The sequence below is a fragment of the Panulirus ornatus genome, chromosome 2 (assembly GCF_036320965.1).
Source record: "Panulirus ornatus isolate Po-2019 chromosome 2, ASM3632096v1, whole genome shotgun sequence".
NCBI classification, from domain to species: Eukaryota; Metazoa; Arthropoda; class Malacostraca; order Decapoda; family Palinuridae; genus Panulirus; species Panulirus ornatus.
The window spans coordinates 31148026-31163542 of record NC_092225.1 but is presented as its reverse complement, the minus strand read 5'-3'; the positions used below and the strand labels follow the sequence as shown (position 1 = coordinate 31163542).

Sequence of the window (15517 nt, the reverse complement as noted above, 5' to 3'; positions counted from 1 at the left end):
ACCGATTGTTGTGGTGTCAGGCGCTGTTGTGGAGACACTGTGGTTGCTGTGGTGTGAGGTGCTTTTGTGGAGGCACTAGGGTTGTTGGGTGCCAGGCACTGTGGTTGTTGTGGTGCCAGGCACTGTGGTTGTTGTGGTGCCAGGCACTGTGGTTGTTGTGGTGCCAGGTAGTGTGTGGAAGGGGGGGGGGATGATGTTGGCCAACATGTTGGGAGGGCGGCAGGTGGTGGGGTCTCAGTGTTGCACCAGCTGTCGCCGGGTGCAGTACGGTGGCCGAGCGTCCTCTCCTCCCCGCCACGTGCACGCATCACCACACACAACACGCACACAACACACTCACCTCACCAGCCAGTGTCGTGCCATACTGTCAGCTGTGACCACTGTGTTGTCAGTAATCTATTGTGTGGAAGTCACTGATCGACGCAGTGTTGGGTCAAGAGCGCTGGTCACCAGCTAAGGTCACCAGTCGAGGGCACCAGCAAAGGTAAGCTTGACAGCTTACTAACCACAGTTCATGGACATGGTGACTGTTTTTTAAGGTCGCTAAAGCTTACAGAGGTGAGGGCGGCTGGGTTGTCGGAGGCATGACCCGGGTTCTGTGGTGCTTGTTACATAGCAGAAACCGTTACCTTCTTTGTAACGTAATGAGAAAAAATTGTCGTCTCTCTCTCTCTCTCTCTCTCTCTCTCTCTCTCTCTCTCTCTCTCTCTCTCTCTCTCTCTCTCTCTCTCTCTCTCAAGGTATTCATTTAAAGATTCTGTGGGTAGAAAAATGGAAGGAGGTGACGTTTCTCACATTGTTTTTTTTTTTTTTTTTGCAAGTTAAGAGACGTTGTCTTCCTGCAGACGTTATAATGTGTGACCCTGATTATCTGCTTCTTGCTGAGATTCCCGTAATATTTTTCGTATTCAATACCGTCTTATCTCCGGATTCCCAGACGTATTTCTGCCTTGACATGTCGCGGGTTGATACATTACGGACACACGGGTTTGGAAGAGGATTTTGACAATGTGGCAACTTCGTATGTTCAGAAGGCATGCCTTCCCTGAGATTCATCTGCTGCAGAAGTACATATTTGAAATTCGAGTAAGTCATAGGATGAAGGATCCTTGATGTGGTGACGTTCTCAAAGGCCTGCCTCCTTGTGGTGTAGGTTCCCATCATGGGCAGGGCGGGCGTAAGGTATGGTAATGCGGGGAACGTCTTTGTGAAGAACCTTCGCCTTCCTCCACCGTTGGTGCTGCCGTTGGTTGGTGGGTGCAGCCAGCCTTGTGTTCAGCAGTGCTGGTGTATCCCAGGAGCTGACAACTTACGACGGAGTGAGGCAGGTCAGTCAGGACTAGACAGAAGGAAGACTTGGGAGCGTGGATGATGAAGCCCACAGAGTTGCTCACGTCAGACAATAAAAGAAGTTCATTAGACTATATTTGTGGGATGCTTATGATGGTAACGAAGGGAATGTGACCACCACACGGCAGGAAGAACCCTTGGTAAGGTTGTGTGGTCTGTAGCCAACTTGTGGTTGGAAGTACCTGTGTGTGAGGTGCTACACGTGCTTGCCTGAGTAGGGGCTGCATCCCTGGTGCTGTGTGGTGTTCAGATTCCTCAGGAAGAAGGCGTTCTGCCTGCTGGTTTTGCCTGTCTACATCTCTCTCTCTCTCTCTCTCTCTCTCTCTCTCTCTCTCTCTCTCTCTCTCTCTCTCTCTCTCTCTCTCTCTCTCTCTCTTCTCTCTCTCTCTGCATTCTAACCCCCTTTCCTTCTGTCTCTCTCTCTGATACATTCTCAGTGTTGCTCATATCTTGCATGATTCGAAAAAAAAAACACCAGTTCATGAATATTCTTTTTGAAGCACAAGTTAACGACTGGTTGCAGTCAGCTACTTCAAGAATATAGTGAGTGACGGAAGACAGTAGTGTGTTTTGATGTTACGTACGGGGGTCGTGTCGCGTGCTGAAGGTTCTACCCGACTGTCATGGGCGGCGCCTTGCACGTCGACCTTACGTAAGGAAGAATCACATATTTCAACCCTCCTCCGTAATCATCTCTGGCAGGTCTGCCCTCGTTCGTCCTGGTTCACATGAGAAATGATGTAAGCATGACTATTTTAGATGCACGAGGTGGCAGTGACGTGGTTGGCAGATGTCAGGAGCGATAGTAAGACCAGCATTGGCAGGAGGAAGGGGGAGAAGACTGTTGTCAGTTCCTCAGTTCGATACTTCCATGACAGTGTACTGAATATGTTGTGTGAGGTAGTGTATAGGGTTGACATGTGTGCAGCTTCGGTACTGTCCACTGGTGTGTGGCGGGGTGGTGCATCGTCACTGGATAGACAAAATTTTGCTCTGAGTGACAAATGAGCTCATGAAAAAAAAAAAATCATGTTTGGCACATTAACAGGATGCAACCACAGTGTGAGAATGCTGGGTAATGGAAAAGAAAATGTCACTGGAACCTCCACAGTCACTGGTTACAGAGGAAGTCTTCTGAAGTCGTCATGCACACAGCCATGGGCCGGGTGGTTAGTGTGTCTAGTCAGGTGGGAGGCACTCGCACATCAGGATCAACCTTTGAAACTCCCTTGCTGCTGGTCACACTCCCTAGTGATGACAGTGTTGGACGAGGAAACCCTCGTCTAGTTAAAGATTGAAACAGTTTTCAACATCAGTGATATGCTTCGTGGAACACAGCTTTACTTGTGGAGTGTCACTTGTTACAAGTGTTTCCCGATAGCGTCCCAGCGGTCCCAGAGGGCCCAGGGTCGGTCCAGACTCCTCGACCCGCCTTACATACTGGAGGTTTCCAGGAATAAGAATAGGAAATTTAGAAGGCTACTTGATCTGAAAAAAAAAAAATGAAACATGAGTTAATCTATGCCTGGATTTAGTGAAACAACCTTTCTTAGTCCAGCACATCATATAAGAATTGATGTATACGACAGCAAGGCTGTATATAAATTGACAGAATTTTTCTGCATGAGGAGACCTTTTTATGAATAGGCTGAGGATTTGACCTCCTCAGGGTCAGTTTTTCCTGTCATGGATGAGGTTGGCCGAGTGTGGGGAGGAACGCAGCCGCCCACTGCTTGTCCGATCCGTCAGGTGATGAGCAAAAAAAATGCCGCACGCGTCACTGCCCTAGCTCTACCCTTACCCTGCTCAGTCTACCTACACTCACGCACACAGCTCCTCATCTGTTATTATAATTGTTACCTTAACAGTAATAGTGACCCAAAACCATGAATGCCTGATGGTGCAAGTGCATGAACCTCATATTTACTGCGTCTCTTGTGAAGGGGTGATAAGTTTTCTTTCGAACGAGCTGTAAACATGTGTTTAGTTAACAATCACGAAGTGTCTTGGTGTGTGACGATAGTGACGGTACTCAGGCAGGAACATGAATAGAGTACGACATGGTGAGTAGGATGATCATGGTGGTGTGGTAGTGTTGTGTACAGGGGGACGTATCACACAGCAGGGACCGAGGCTGGGTACGGCAGTTAACACAGCTGGGACCGAGGCTGAGTACGGCAGTTAACATAGCTGGGGCGTAGGCTGAGTACGACAGTTCACACAGCAAGGAACTGAGGCTGAGTACGGCAGTTAACATAGCAGGGGCGTAGGCTGAGTAAGACGCTTAACTCAGCCGATGTGTTGGGTGGGCATAACACCACGGGGTGGACTTGAGTCTCATAGTATTTTAGAGTCAACAGTCTTACCTGCTTGTGGTAGCACGGTCAGCAGTCTTACCTGCTAGTGGTAGCACGGTCAGTAGTCTTACCTGCTTGTGGTAGCACGGTCAGTAGTCTTACCTGCTTGTGGTAGCACGGTCAGTAGTCTTACCTGCTTGTGGTAGCACGGTCAGTAGTCTTACCTGCTTGTGGTAGCACGGTCAGTAGTCTTACCTGCTTGTGGTAGCACGGTCAGTAGTCTTACCTGCTTGTGGTAGCACGGTCAGCAGTCTTACCTGCTTGTGGTAGCACGGTCAGTAGTCTTACCTGCTTGTGGTAGCACGGTCAGTAGTCTTACCTGCTTGTGGTAGCACGGTCAGTAGTCTTACCTGCTTGTGGTAGCACGGTCAGTAGTCTTACCTGCTTGTGGTAGCACGGTCAGTAGTCTTACCTGCTTGTGGTAGCACGGTCAGTAGTCTTACCTGCTAGTGGTAGCACGGTCAGTAGTCTTACCTGCTTGTGGTGGCACGGTCAGTAGTCTTACCTGCTTGTGGTAGCACGGTCAGTAGTCTTACCTGCTTGTGGTAGCACGGTCAGTAGTCTTACCTGCTTGTGGTAGCACGGTCAGTAGTCTTACCTACTTATGATTTTAGTAACAACTAAGAAAAGCAAAATTTTCACTCAAAGTCTTGGGCTGACCTGCCTTCTCTGCTAGTAGAGGGCCTCTCCCTCACCGCCCACTCCTACAGACACAGAGTTCCTTGAATTATCCTGGAGTGAAGGCGGCGAGAGCCCTTGAGGAGTGGCACGGTCACCACCTTTGTTTTAAAACAATCAGAGGAAATCCTTCAGTAACCTCACCTGATGAACACAAGACACGCACCAGGGGTGAAACCTGACCTCTGTCTGGGAATACATTCATGTTGATAGCCTCCGCCAAGTCATTCCTAATAAACTCTCATGGATTCGCTTCCTAGAATTTCATGACACGAAAAGGCTTGAGGCGTGAGGCGGTTTGATCGAGAAAGTAATGAAAGGGTAAGAGAGAGTAGTGGTAATGAGAGAAGTGTGGTTGAGAGAGCTGAAGAGGGTGTGCTGAAATGGTTTGAACGTGTGGAGGGGGTGTGGGTAGGGGTTGACATCAAAGATATGTGGACCGACGAAAACGGTAAGTGGAAAAACTTTTGAGCGATCGAGTCCTCAACATGCAGGAGGGTGAAAGGTGTGCGCGGGATAGAGTGAATTAGAGCGATGTGGTAAGTAGGGATCGACGTGCTGTTAGTGGACTGAACCAGGGCATGTGAAGCGACCGGGATAAACCATGAAAAGGTCTGTGGGGCCTGGATGTGGATGAGGAGCTGTGGTATCGATGCATTACACTTTACAACTAGAGAATGGAAGCGAGCGGATGCGGCCTTTCTTCGTCTGTTTTTGGCGCTACCTTGCTAACGTGGGAGTCGGCGATCATGTATGGAAAAAAAAAGTGCTGTAAATGATGCACGACAAAGTGCCAGACTGACTAGCTACCTGCACAGCGTGAGAGAAATTACACGAAGGTTGATTACTGATGATCATCCCCCCCCAACACACACACACACACACACACACACACACACACACACACACATACACATATACACACACTATGCGAGGTCAGACATTAACGGTACCAACTTTAAACTTTTCGAGGAAGAATATTATAGGGCCAGGGTCTAGAGTGGCGTGTTCTAACAACAATGATTTTTTTTCATTCTATGTCAGATATTTGAGTCCCCGACAGAGAGGAGTCTTTGACCTTAAGAAAAAGAAGTTTGATCGTTGTTGTGGCCGCTCGGCTGCAGAGATCCAGTCCCTCCTGTATCCACATACAAGTATGTGTGGTTTGCTGAATATTGTTCGTCATGGCTGCACGACGCTGCTAGCGTCCATGATGGTCCGTGCTGGTCCTTGCTGCCGGCCATCACGTGTGCGTCCGGCACCGTAACGCTGACGGCAGCCCTGACGTTGCCGGCGAGTGTGAGGTGTTGGACGGGTGTGTCGCTGAAGGCCGTCCCAGCTCAACCGGCAGTGGTTTACATGGTGAAGTTGACAGGTGGGGAGACGGGTGGCGAGGCTCACGCACGCTCCCGTCTGCTGTGGCCTCACTGACGGACATAGACAGGGGAAGGGGGCTGGGTGGGTTGGTGGGGGGACGTCATACAATGGGTTAAGGTCACCTGTTGAGGGGGAGGGATGCAGGCGTGGTCAACCCCGGCTTGCGGCCCCTGGGTAACCAGCTCTTACGCTGGACCAGGTCAACATAGATGTACACAGACGGCCCACTGGGTGAGAGGCGGCCCTGGAGGTGGTACCTAGCTGGGTAAAAGGCATCCCTGAGGGTGATACTGCACCAGGTGAGAGGTATCCCTGGGGATCGTGACCCGCGGGGTGGGAGAAGCCCTCACGGCGCTACACAGCGTCGACTCATCCTGTGGTGTAGAGGTCCTGCCCTCACCCCCTGGTGACAACCTAACCCCGACCTGGCCTCGCCATTTTCCTCCCTCTGACGCACACGCTCCCTCTCAAACACTCAGTCACACCCGTGTTCTGCTTTCCTCTTCCAGTCACCTTCATTCACTTACCCAGCTATGTCTCCTCGTACACTCTCTTCACCTCTATGCTTTCCATACTGATCCTGCAGTATTTTTCCTTCTACTTATCCGCTATATGATCAAGCACCTCCACTCCACAGCACACCAACCATACTAGGCACAGCGCACAGCACGCACGCAATCACTCCTCAGCTCACAAACGCCGGCACAAAGGTTAAAATCAGACCAGATACCCTAAGGAAACTCGTTGGTCGCAGTTTCGTACAAAAGTATCCTCTACGGACAATATAACCGCTCCACTCTAAACTACGCCTCACCTTCCTGCTTACTCACCTTTTCAGTCGTAAACGTAACAAGATGCCGCAAACAAATCTCCCAATATTGTCGAATTTTGTTCTATGCAAATTGGTATCAACTGATCTCGAAGTGTCTTATCTACTTCTAGTGTCTGTGCTGGAGGACTATGAGCTAATCCTAGTTATTAAGAAGCTCGTGTTTAATTTATACGAAGCGGACTCGCCAATATAAGTCATATGATTATAAGACCAATTAGAGGCAGCTCCCCTCGTCCACCTGCGACAGCAAGTTAGTTTATCGCGAGGGTCAGCAACACAAAGGCAGGAAAAGATTTCTTCACACATTTTTCTAACTTCATTTGGTACACAGCGAGATGATATACAAGTGTGGCGAGACGCTGGAGGGATTGTGGTATACGTGAAGGAGATTAAAGAGTAGAAATACTCTGAGAGAACAGGTGCGGAGGAGCGCGGGAGAGGTTGTGTGGCGAATGACGGGTGTGGAGTATATTCCACAGAAAGCACTCGGTATCAAGACGTGTCGTAATGCGGGTATGCCCGGAGAAATGAACGGTTCCTCTACTGGCTTGTGAGTCACAACCACAACCGCCAGCCGCTAAACCAAGGCTGCCGAGATTTGCGCCTTTCATGAATACCTCAATTATTGGATAAAGCGTTAGTGTTGTGGAGCTACTTGGGTGAGGTGTTATCAGGGGTGCGTGTTGTGGATGAGGGCGGAGGCACGGTTGTAGTTGTTCCGCGCGGGGTTATGCTGCGCTTGCTCGTGTTTACAGCGAATTATTATTTTCTAACTGAATGTATATTTAGATGCACACACACACACACACACACACACACACACACACACACACACACACACACACACACACATATATATATATATATATATATATATATATATATATATATATATATATATATATATATATATATATATATATATATATATATATATATATATATATATATATATATATATATATATATATATATATATATATATATATATATTCGTTTATCCTCATGCATTAGGGCCACATATATAGGTAGTAGGTTGCAGATCAGCCGCCATGGGTGTACTGAACCGCCGTCGAAGTGTTAAAGTGGTGGAGAGGTAGTCTCTTCCATCCTTCATGCCCGGATTGTTGGTCATGCGACGTGTCTCATTAAAAACTAAACTGCCTGGCCAATCTTAACATCTCTGCACATGCAACATCCCTGTGTCATTTTTTTTTTTTTATTATTTGCTATCGTCCTTCCACTCCTGCTTCTCATGTGCACTTTGATAAATACATACACTAAGTTTGACAAGATTACGGTCCGCAGTTCTCAGTGGCTTAGGGTGCGGGTAATCTCTTGGAGCCTCGCCTGTCTCTCCTGCCAACGGGAAGGAGGGTTCGGGCATTAGCAGTACCACCCTCTTCCAAATGCCTTGCTTGTCTAATGAGATTTAGTCTTTATTTTGTGGCTAGATGGCGGTAATGACAACCAGGAACCAGAGTTACAGCAATAAGCACAAAGAGGGAGACAGGGTGGCGGCGGCAATGGAGATGACAACAAACATACAAAGGGACTGAATCAGTTGTAGTAAACATACAGAGGAACTCGAGCGGTGGCAATAGACACGAGGGGGAGGGGGGGTGGGGGGTTGCATGTGCAGACAGGCCCCTTAGTAATGCAGATCTCGGCACGTGGTGCAGTAAACTACTGGCCAAGGCCAGGGTTGTCGTTATCGCGGCCGACACCGACTGCCCACACTTCACGCTGCAAAGAAGTGATTACGTCGTAAAGTACAGAGAATAACGTAGAAGGACGAACACTATAATAGACAGAGGAAGGATTCAAAGAAAGTATACAATGAGAGAACTTGTTTCGTCATCTCTCGACATCAAAACTGAATCTTTTCAATTGTTTTCCTTGCGTAGTAGCAACATACGTATTTAAGCAGTGGTCCTCTCCTTAGCACAGGGTATCTCACGAAGGCGTTTGGCAATAACAAGAATCTGGAATATAAGACGTGGGATAATCACATAACTTGTTCAGATTTTCCTCGTGTCTCTCTCACAGGGCTGGAGCCAGAGCGTGTGGCAGTGTTACGACGGTATGTGAGGTACTCAGCCAACACTAGTAGCCTCATCTTTCCCCTTGTACTTCTCTTAAAAACGTCACTGATTCGCATATATAAGAAGGGGTCGGTCAGTATAAGTAGTGTCAAGTGTCTCTGAAGTGTCTGCAATCACAAGGACTTCACACCTGCTGTGAGTCAGTCACAGGTGTTTAAACGTCCCAAGCAGTCTTCAACGTGCATAACTTCGTGTTGATATATCACACATATGAAGGAACCGTCATATAACCGCAGGACCCCGCAGCACACGCAGGAGCAGGGAAATGTAGACTTGTTTGGAGTGAGAAGTTCTTTGACGAGATTTCTCTTCCGGTTATGCAACCTCATCAATAGTGACTCCACTCGGTGTAATCTCAAATAGGCGAATTCCGGTAACTCATATATATATATATATATATATATATATATATATATATATATATATATATATATAGGTAGGTTGACAGATAGAAAGAGAGTAAACATGTAGGTATGTTAGGTAAACAGGTGTGTGCAGCGGATGTAGCTAACCCTGGAGTCAGGAGCCAGCCTTGGGTAGAGGTAAACATGTGTGACGTATTGAAGGGAATCGATCCAGTGATTCAACTGTGCCGGAATGTCCCCGGGGGAATTATGTGGCTGAGAAATATACATTGGTTGAGTAATGAGAGACTTGGGTTTGAGGGACCGTCAGGCGAGGCGGGGATCACTCGCTGCACAGGACCGGAGAACCACAGGTACAGGTTCCTCGCGCGTGTGCACGCTCATGATCCAGACCTTCGTCACGTGCACTGTGACTGTTTTTCAGACTCAATTTTAAATCAACCTTCAACTTTGACATGGACGATCGGCGCCGTGGATGTGTGAACCCAAAACCCAAGACTCAGTCTTGCTGGTCGCGTCGCGGGACGACCCATGACCAGGTGTAAAAAAGGTCACCTCCGGATCCCAGGACACTGATGCAGACCGCTTCTCGCAGCGGGAGAAGTGTTCAGGACACGTTCAAGACATGTTCAGTATGCGCCCTAGCCCGCCCCGCCCAGGCCAGGCCAGGCCAGGCAATACACTGTAAACCAGCAACAAAAGCGACGCAGTCGAAACCTCTCTCTCACTTTCTGTGGAGTGTGTGTGTGTGTGTGTGTGTGTGTGTGTGTGTGTGTGTGTGTGTTTGTTTGTTTGTGTGTTTGTGTGTGTGTGTGTGTGTGTGTGTGTGTGTGTGTGTGTGTGTGTGTGTGTGTTACCGTACTCCGCCTATGACTGATACACCGCGAGTGAGCAGTCACCTTGCGTAAGGCTGTATCATAGTGTCCTCGAGGACCTACTCATTCCAAAGGAGACCATTTTAACCCTGCTCCTGCAAGGAGCGCAGTCATAAAAGAGGTCCTCAAGGTTCCATGATAATGATAACAAAGATAGTGGTGAAAATGCTGATAATGATAATAAGATAAATAATGATGGTAGTAATTATGAAAATAATAACATATATAAGTACCAAACCATCTATCACAGTGTATCATACAGAAAATCTGTCAGTATAACGTGAAGTGTTTTATCTATCAGTGTATCATAAGTTACATGATCTGGTTGTGTATCATGCACTTTGCGATCTATCATTATATCATGCACCCCATTATCCATCATTGTCATGTGTAACAGACCATCTATCAGTTATGTCTGGCATCATCTATCGAGCAAAGAAGGAATCTCTCATGCAACACATCATCTTTCATATCTTCCCTCATCCGTCATGCACTGCACCTTCCTTCATGCATTACTGTTCATATCTTCCCTCATCCGTCATGCACTGCACCTTCCTTCATGCATTACTGTAGTCATCACTCACAAAATTCTGCGAAACACGGCATCAAGCGCCATGCATTGTATCATCTATCATACATGACATTACTAGTCATGCACTATCCATCATGCACACGTTATGCCCCGTGTGATCATGACAGTGGCCGAGATGTTCTCATGGGAGTCCCGATCAATGTGTTCAAAGTTCCAGGCCAGAACTCCTTCCGTAGTGCAGTGGTGCCTTAGACCAGTGAGAGGAGCCCAGACCTGGGCGAGTGGAGCCCTGGCCCCAGTGGACAGTAAATGTTAACTAGAAGATAAAGTTCAGTGTATGGTTACCCTCGCTTGTGTATGGTTACCCTCGCTTGTGTATGGTTACCCTCGCTTGTGTATGGTTACCCTCGCTTGTGTATGGTCACCCTCGCTTGTGTATGGTTACCCTTGCTTGTGTATGTTTACCCTCGCTTGTGTATGGTTACCCTCGCTTGTGTATGGTTACCCTCGCTTGTGTATGTTTACCCTCGCTTGTGTATGGTTACCCTCGCTTGTGTATGTTTACCCTCGCTTGTGTATGGTTACCCTCGCTTGTGTATGGTTACCCTCGCTTGTGTATGGTTACCCTCGCTTGTGTATGGTTACCCTCGCTTGTGTATGTTTACCCTCGCTTGTGTATGGTTACCCTCGCTTGTGTATGTTCGCCCTCGCTTGTGTATGGTTACCCTCGCTTGTGTATGGTTACCCTCGCTTGTGTATGGTTACCCTCGCTTGTGTATGGTTACCCTCGCTTGTGTATGGTCGCCCTCGCTTGTGTATGGTTACCCTCGCTTGTGTATGGTTACCCTCGCTTGTGTATGGTCGCCCTCGCTTGTGAGAGTGGCACAAGTGTGGTCCTTTTTGGGCGACCGGGTCAGCGTGAGATGTGAACTGTGCATCGCAGGGTTATGACGTGGAGGAAACGCTTCAGAGCAAGGCAGGACCGAGGGAAGGAAACGGTACTAGCAGGCCAGCTGAGGAATGACAGAGTCGTGGGAGGGATTTGTGAGGGAAGGGAGCGGTATCAAACGACGGTGGGAGGGGCGCTGTGAACCTGGGGGGGAGGGGGTATATGAGGGAAGGGAACAGCACCAGTAGATCTGGGTAGTAATAAGTAGTGTATACTACAGTAACTCATGTCTATCTACCTGTTTGATCAACAGCCGTAACTCAGTGTATCTTTCTTGTCCATGAATCACATGTAGTGAGGCGGGACGAGGGTGTGAGGCACAGCTTATCAACCACAGTGAAGCCATTATTTATTCTCTGTTTAGACTTGTGAAGTCACCAGTGAGAATTGGAACGTAAGGATAGTTTAATGCACATAAATTCCTGGTGTGAACATTTTATATCCGTGCGATGTATGACCTCATACAGAGCAGTAATGGCCACTGTTTACCTTGCCAAAACAAAGTTACAAACAATTTGCTGGAGAAGATAAACAGTGTGCAGGCTGCGCCTGTTTGGTTGACCGCACTGATTATTGAAAAGCTTCCTTCAAATGTGGTCAAGACATGCAGCCAGTGTGGGGGGTTACTGACTAGGATGTATTGATCCCAGTAAGGCACGGGGGGGGCGGGGGGGGAGCGTCGTGGAGGCGTGGTCACACAAAGACCAGCAGTGACCCTTTCCGTCCCGGGGGCCAACTCCCGCCAAATTTTCGGTGACCTTTCTAGTCACAGCCATGGGTTAGGAAGGATAGGTGGATGTCTTATAGGCAACACTGTCTTAGTACACTGGATAGACTACTTGTCAGTTTTACCGTAGTGGATGATGAAAGTAAGCCAGGCGCAGGAGTCATTAAATCTGGCGTCATCGAGGGATATTCATCCAGTCAGCGTAAAATGAGTCGTGCTAGTATCTCCTAAGATCCCAGACTGTATGTGTATAACACATGGTATTGTGGAGCCTATAACCAACAACACCTGGCATCACGAAGCCTACCTACCCAGCAGTACAACACTTGACGTACGTGTATGGTACGTCTAAGATGGTAATAATACTGTGCGTCCAGTCCTTAAATATCGCACGACGCGTTAGGTTACCTAGATATGAAAACAAAGGGACGGTAGTAGGAAGAATTAAACAAGTAGTCGGGAATTTATTGAAGTAAAGGAGCGAATGAGGATAGAATTCATTGGAATAAAGGAATAAATTTCTGGAGGTGATTGAAGTAAATGATTGAATCAGTGAACTTGGTGAAGTAAAGGATTGAAATGGCGGAAAACTAGGTAAAATAGAGGAAAAATTTGGTAAACTCGGTGAAATTAAGAAACAAATCGGCGACTCAGTAAAGAAATGAATGGTAGAAAACTCAGTAAAATAGATCGATGGATGGAAAATTCACAACAGAAATAAATCTGTTAAGAACTCTGTATAACAGAGGAGTAAATCGGTTGAAAGCTTAGTAAATGAATAAATACGATAGAGGAGTAAGTGAAATAAAGGAGTGATTAAGTCGTATGGGCAAACTTTATGATTTCTAGCATATATATATATATATATATATATATATATATATATATATATATATATATATATATATATATATATATATATGTGTGTGTGTGTGTGTGTGTGTGTGTGTGTGTGTGTGTGTATGTGCTTTGCTTTGCTTTGTCGCTGTCTCCCGCGTTAGCGAGGTAGCGCAAGGAAACAGACGAAAGAATGGCCCAACCCACCCACATACACATGTATGGCCTGACCATCATACCCCAGGATCGTGCTGTCTTGCTCCAGGCGTTAAGATATTACGGACACCAGGTCCAATTACGGTCAGCCTGGGGCGGCGGGCCAGCTTCTACACACATGTGTGGGCTCATCGGCTTGGCTCCACAAGAAGCCTTCTTGTGGTACAGATGTCTCGCCAGAACGAGCAGTGAAAACAGATATTTGCATGATGCAAACCGCGTCGGGAAAGTGGCCATTATACCCGGGTGTGTGGCGCCAGTGGGAGGAGGGAACAGACTATACGCCGTCAAGATACAAGAGCTTCGGCCCGTGTGTCGGACCCAGATACGATGAATATGACAACTGGAGAGGTATAGCCACACACCACAGCGGCACCTGCTGTTGTTGGGAATCACTTGTGAAAGAAATTGAAAGAAACTCGTATGACGGTAGATCATGCAACTCGTCAGACTTTTTCGTAGAGGTAACTTTTGTTTATCCTGTGAAGTTACCTGCCGTGGTCGAATTAGCGGATGTAAACAAAGGTTAAAAGTTGTGGAGGGCGAAGCGTTGCTCTTATGTAAGGAGGTGCAGCTTGGCCTGTGGCTCCCAAGGGGATTATTCTGAATACACTGACGTGTGAGTCACGGCTACCTGTATATCTCCTGGGATTTACTGGATAGCAACACCTAAAGGTCATCCTACGTCCTACACGTATGTTATCCTAGGCTTCGACCTACCCTTAATGTGCGACCCATAGTTATGAAGGCAAGGTTACTGCTGCTGTTGCTGCTGCCTGAGGACGCCGACAACCGACAAACACTGGCGTAGCAAGAGCTAAGACTTGGGTCAGGTTTTAGTGAACGCGAATGGAAAGTAATTATCAGGGAAAATGAGTGAAGAACGGAGACTAGTGTGAGTCCGGACATGGCGATAGAACGCCAGACCGAAGCAAAATACGAGTAGGAATGGTGTGGCTGGATTTAAACGTTCAGACAAAGGATGAGTTCCTTGCACTGTTTATTATAGTGGAGTAAAGACACGCTACCCTGTACTAGGAGGGGAGAAGAGGATTTGAGGGCAGTGGAGGCACATGTAGGTAGGAGTCTTACACTGAGCTAGCCACCAAGGGTGTGACCACACCCGCCTCCCAACGCCTCGTTACACGCATACGTACACGCATCGCCGATACTCAGGGCCAATCAACAACACAAGCATCTATCATAAAGCTACATATTAACGACACATTTTGTTCTGGCACAACATACTTGCAAACGTGCAGCCAAATGGACTATAAAATTCTACATTGTGCACATAAACGATAGTTTGGATCAACACGCACAAAGGGGCTTGTGTTCATACGGTGCTTAAAAAAGCTCAGTTAATTCCGCTCCGATACATAACTGGCTACCATGACTATTAAAACCAGAGCAGTGCGATCAATGTTACACTGCGTTCACTGTAAACTTACACACGTCAGGTGAGGCTCTACCAACCTCATATCACTGATAGAGCGCATGTCTGGCATTCTGGTGTATGTATGACTGATGTGTATGTTAGGTAAAAAGTATGACTAGGCCGTGCACGTCTGGCATGCGAGTGCTGTATGTATGGTTGAGTGTGTGTTTGCTATGCTTTTGCAATATGTATGACTAGTGAGGTGTGTATGCTCGGCATACTGGTGCAGACTGTACTACTTGTAGAGCGTGTGTGTCTGGCATGCTTGTGTATTATGTATGACTGGGGCGTGTGGTCAGGTAGGCAGGCAGGGAGGTACAACATGAAGGACCCGTCACTAGGCGCCGCTCCACAAGCACCAGGTAAGCACTGACTGGTCACGCAAAGACGCTCGTAAACTCCGGACTGGCAAACGTAAGTGCTGAAGGTAAAATACTGTCGACCCCTGGAAGTGCTTCCCAGCTGAGCCTGGGATAATGACAAGTGATACTGATGTTTCTGTCGACTTGGATTTTTAAAGTTTTGCCTGATAATGTGAAGCAAATTTTCAAATATCAGACCTGAAAATTGCACAAGACTGTTGTGTATTATTAATGGATAAAGTGTCAATTGTCACTGGCAAAGAACATAATTAATTACATATAGATGATTTATGTATTATAAGAGAAACAAGTCCCTTTCTGCCGCATTGCAGGAGCGGAGTAACGCTGTTCATGGTAGCGTGGCTTACAGTTCATACCTCAGAGCGGTGCTCTGGGCGGACCAGCCCAGATATATCATCATTTTAGTTCCGTACGTCTCAAGAAACTTCGTCAAAAGTTACGAACAAGACATTTCAGCGCTTTTATTATTCTTTACCAACAATTGAACTATATATAT

General features: G+C 47.3%; 1 protein-coding gene across 1 annotated transcript in view; it reads left to right on the top strand.

Annotated features, from left to right (window-relative positions):
- Nucleotides 1–221: 221 nt before the first annotated feature.
- The window catches only part of LOC139752113 (glycine receptor subunit alpha-2-like), an 80667-nt gene continuing 65371 nt past the window's right edge, over nucleotides 222–15517 (top strand). The window contains exon 1 of the mRNA XM_071668022.1: nucleotides 222–484. The gene's annotated coding sequence lies outside the window, so the exon portion shown is untranslated. The remainder of the gene's footprint in view (nucleotides 485–15517) is intronic.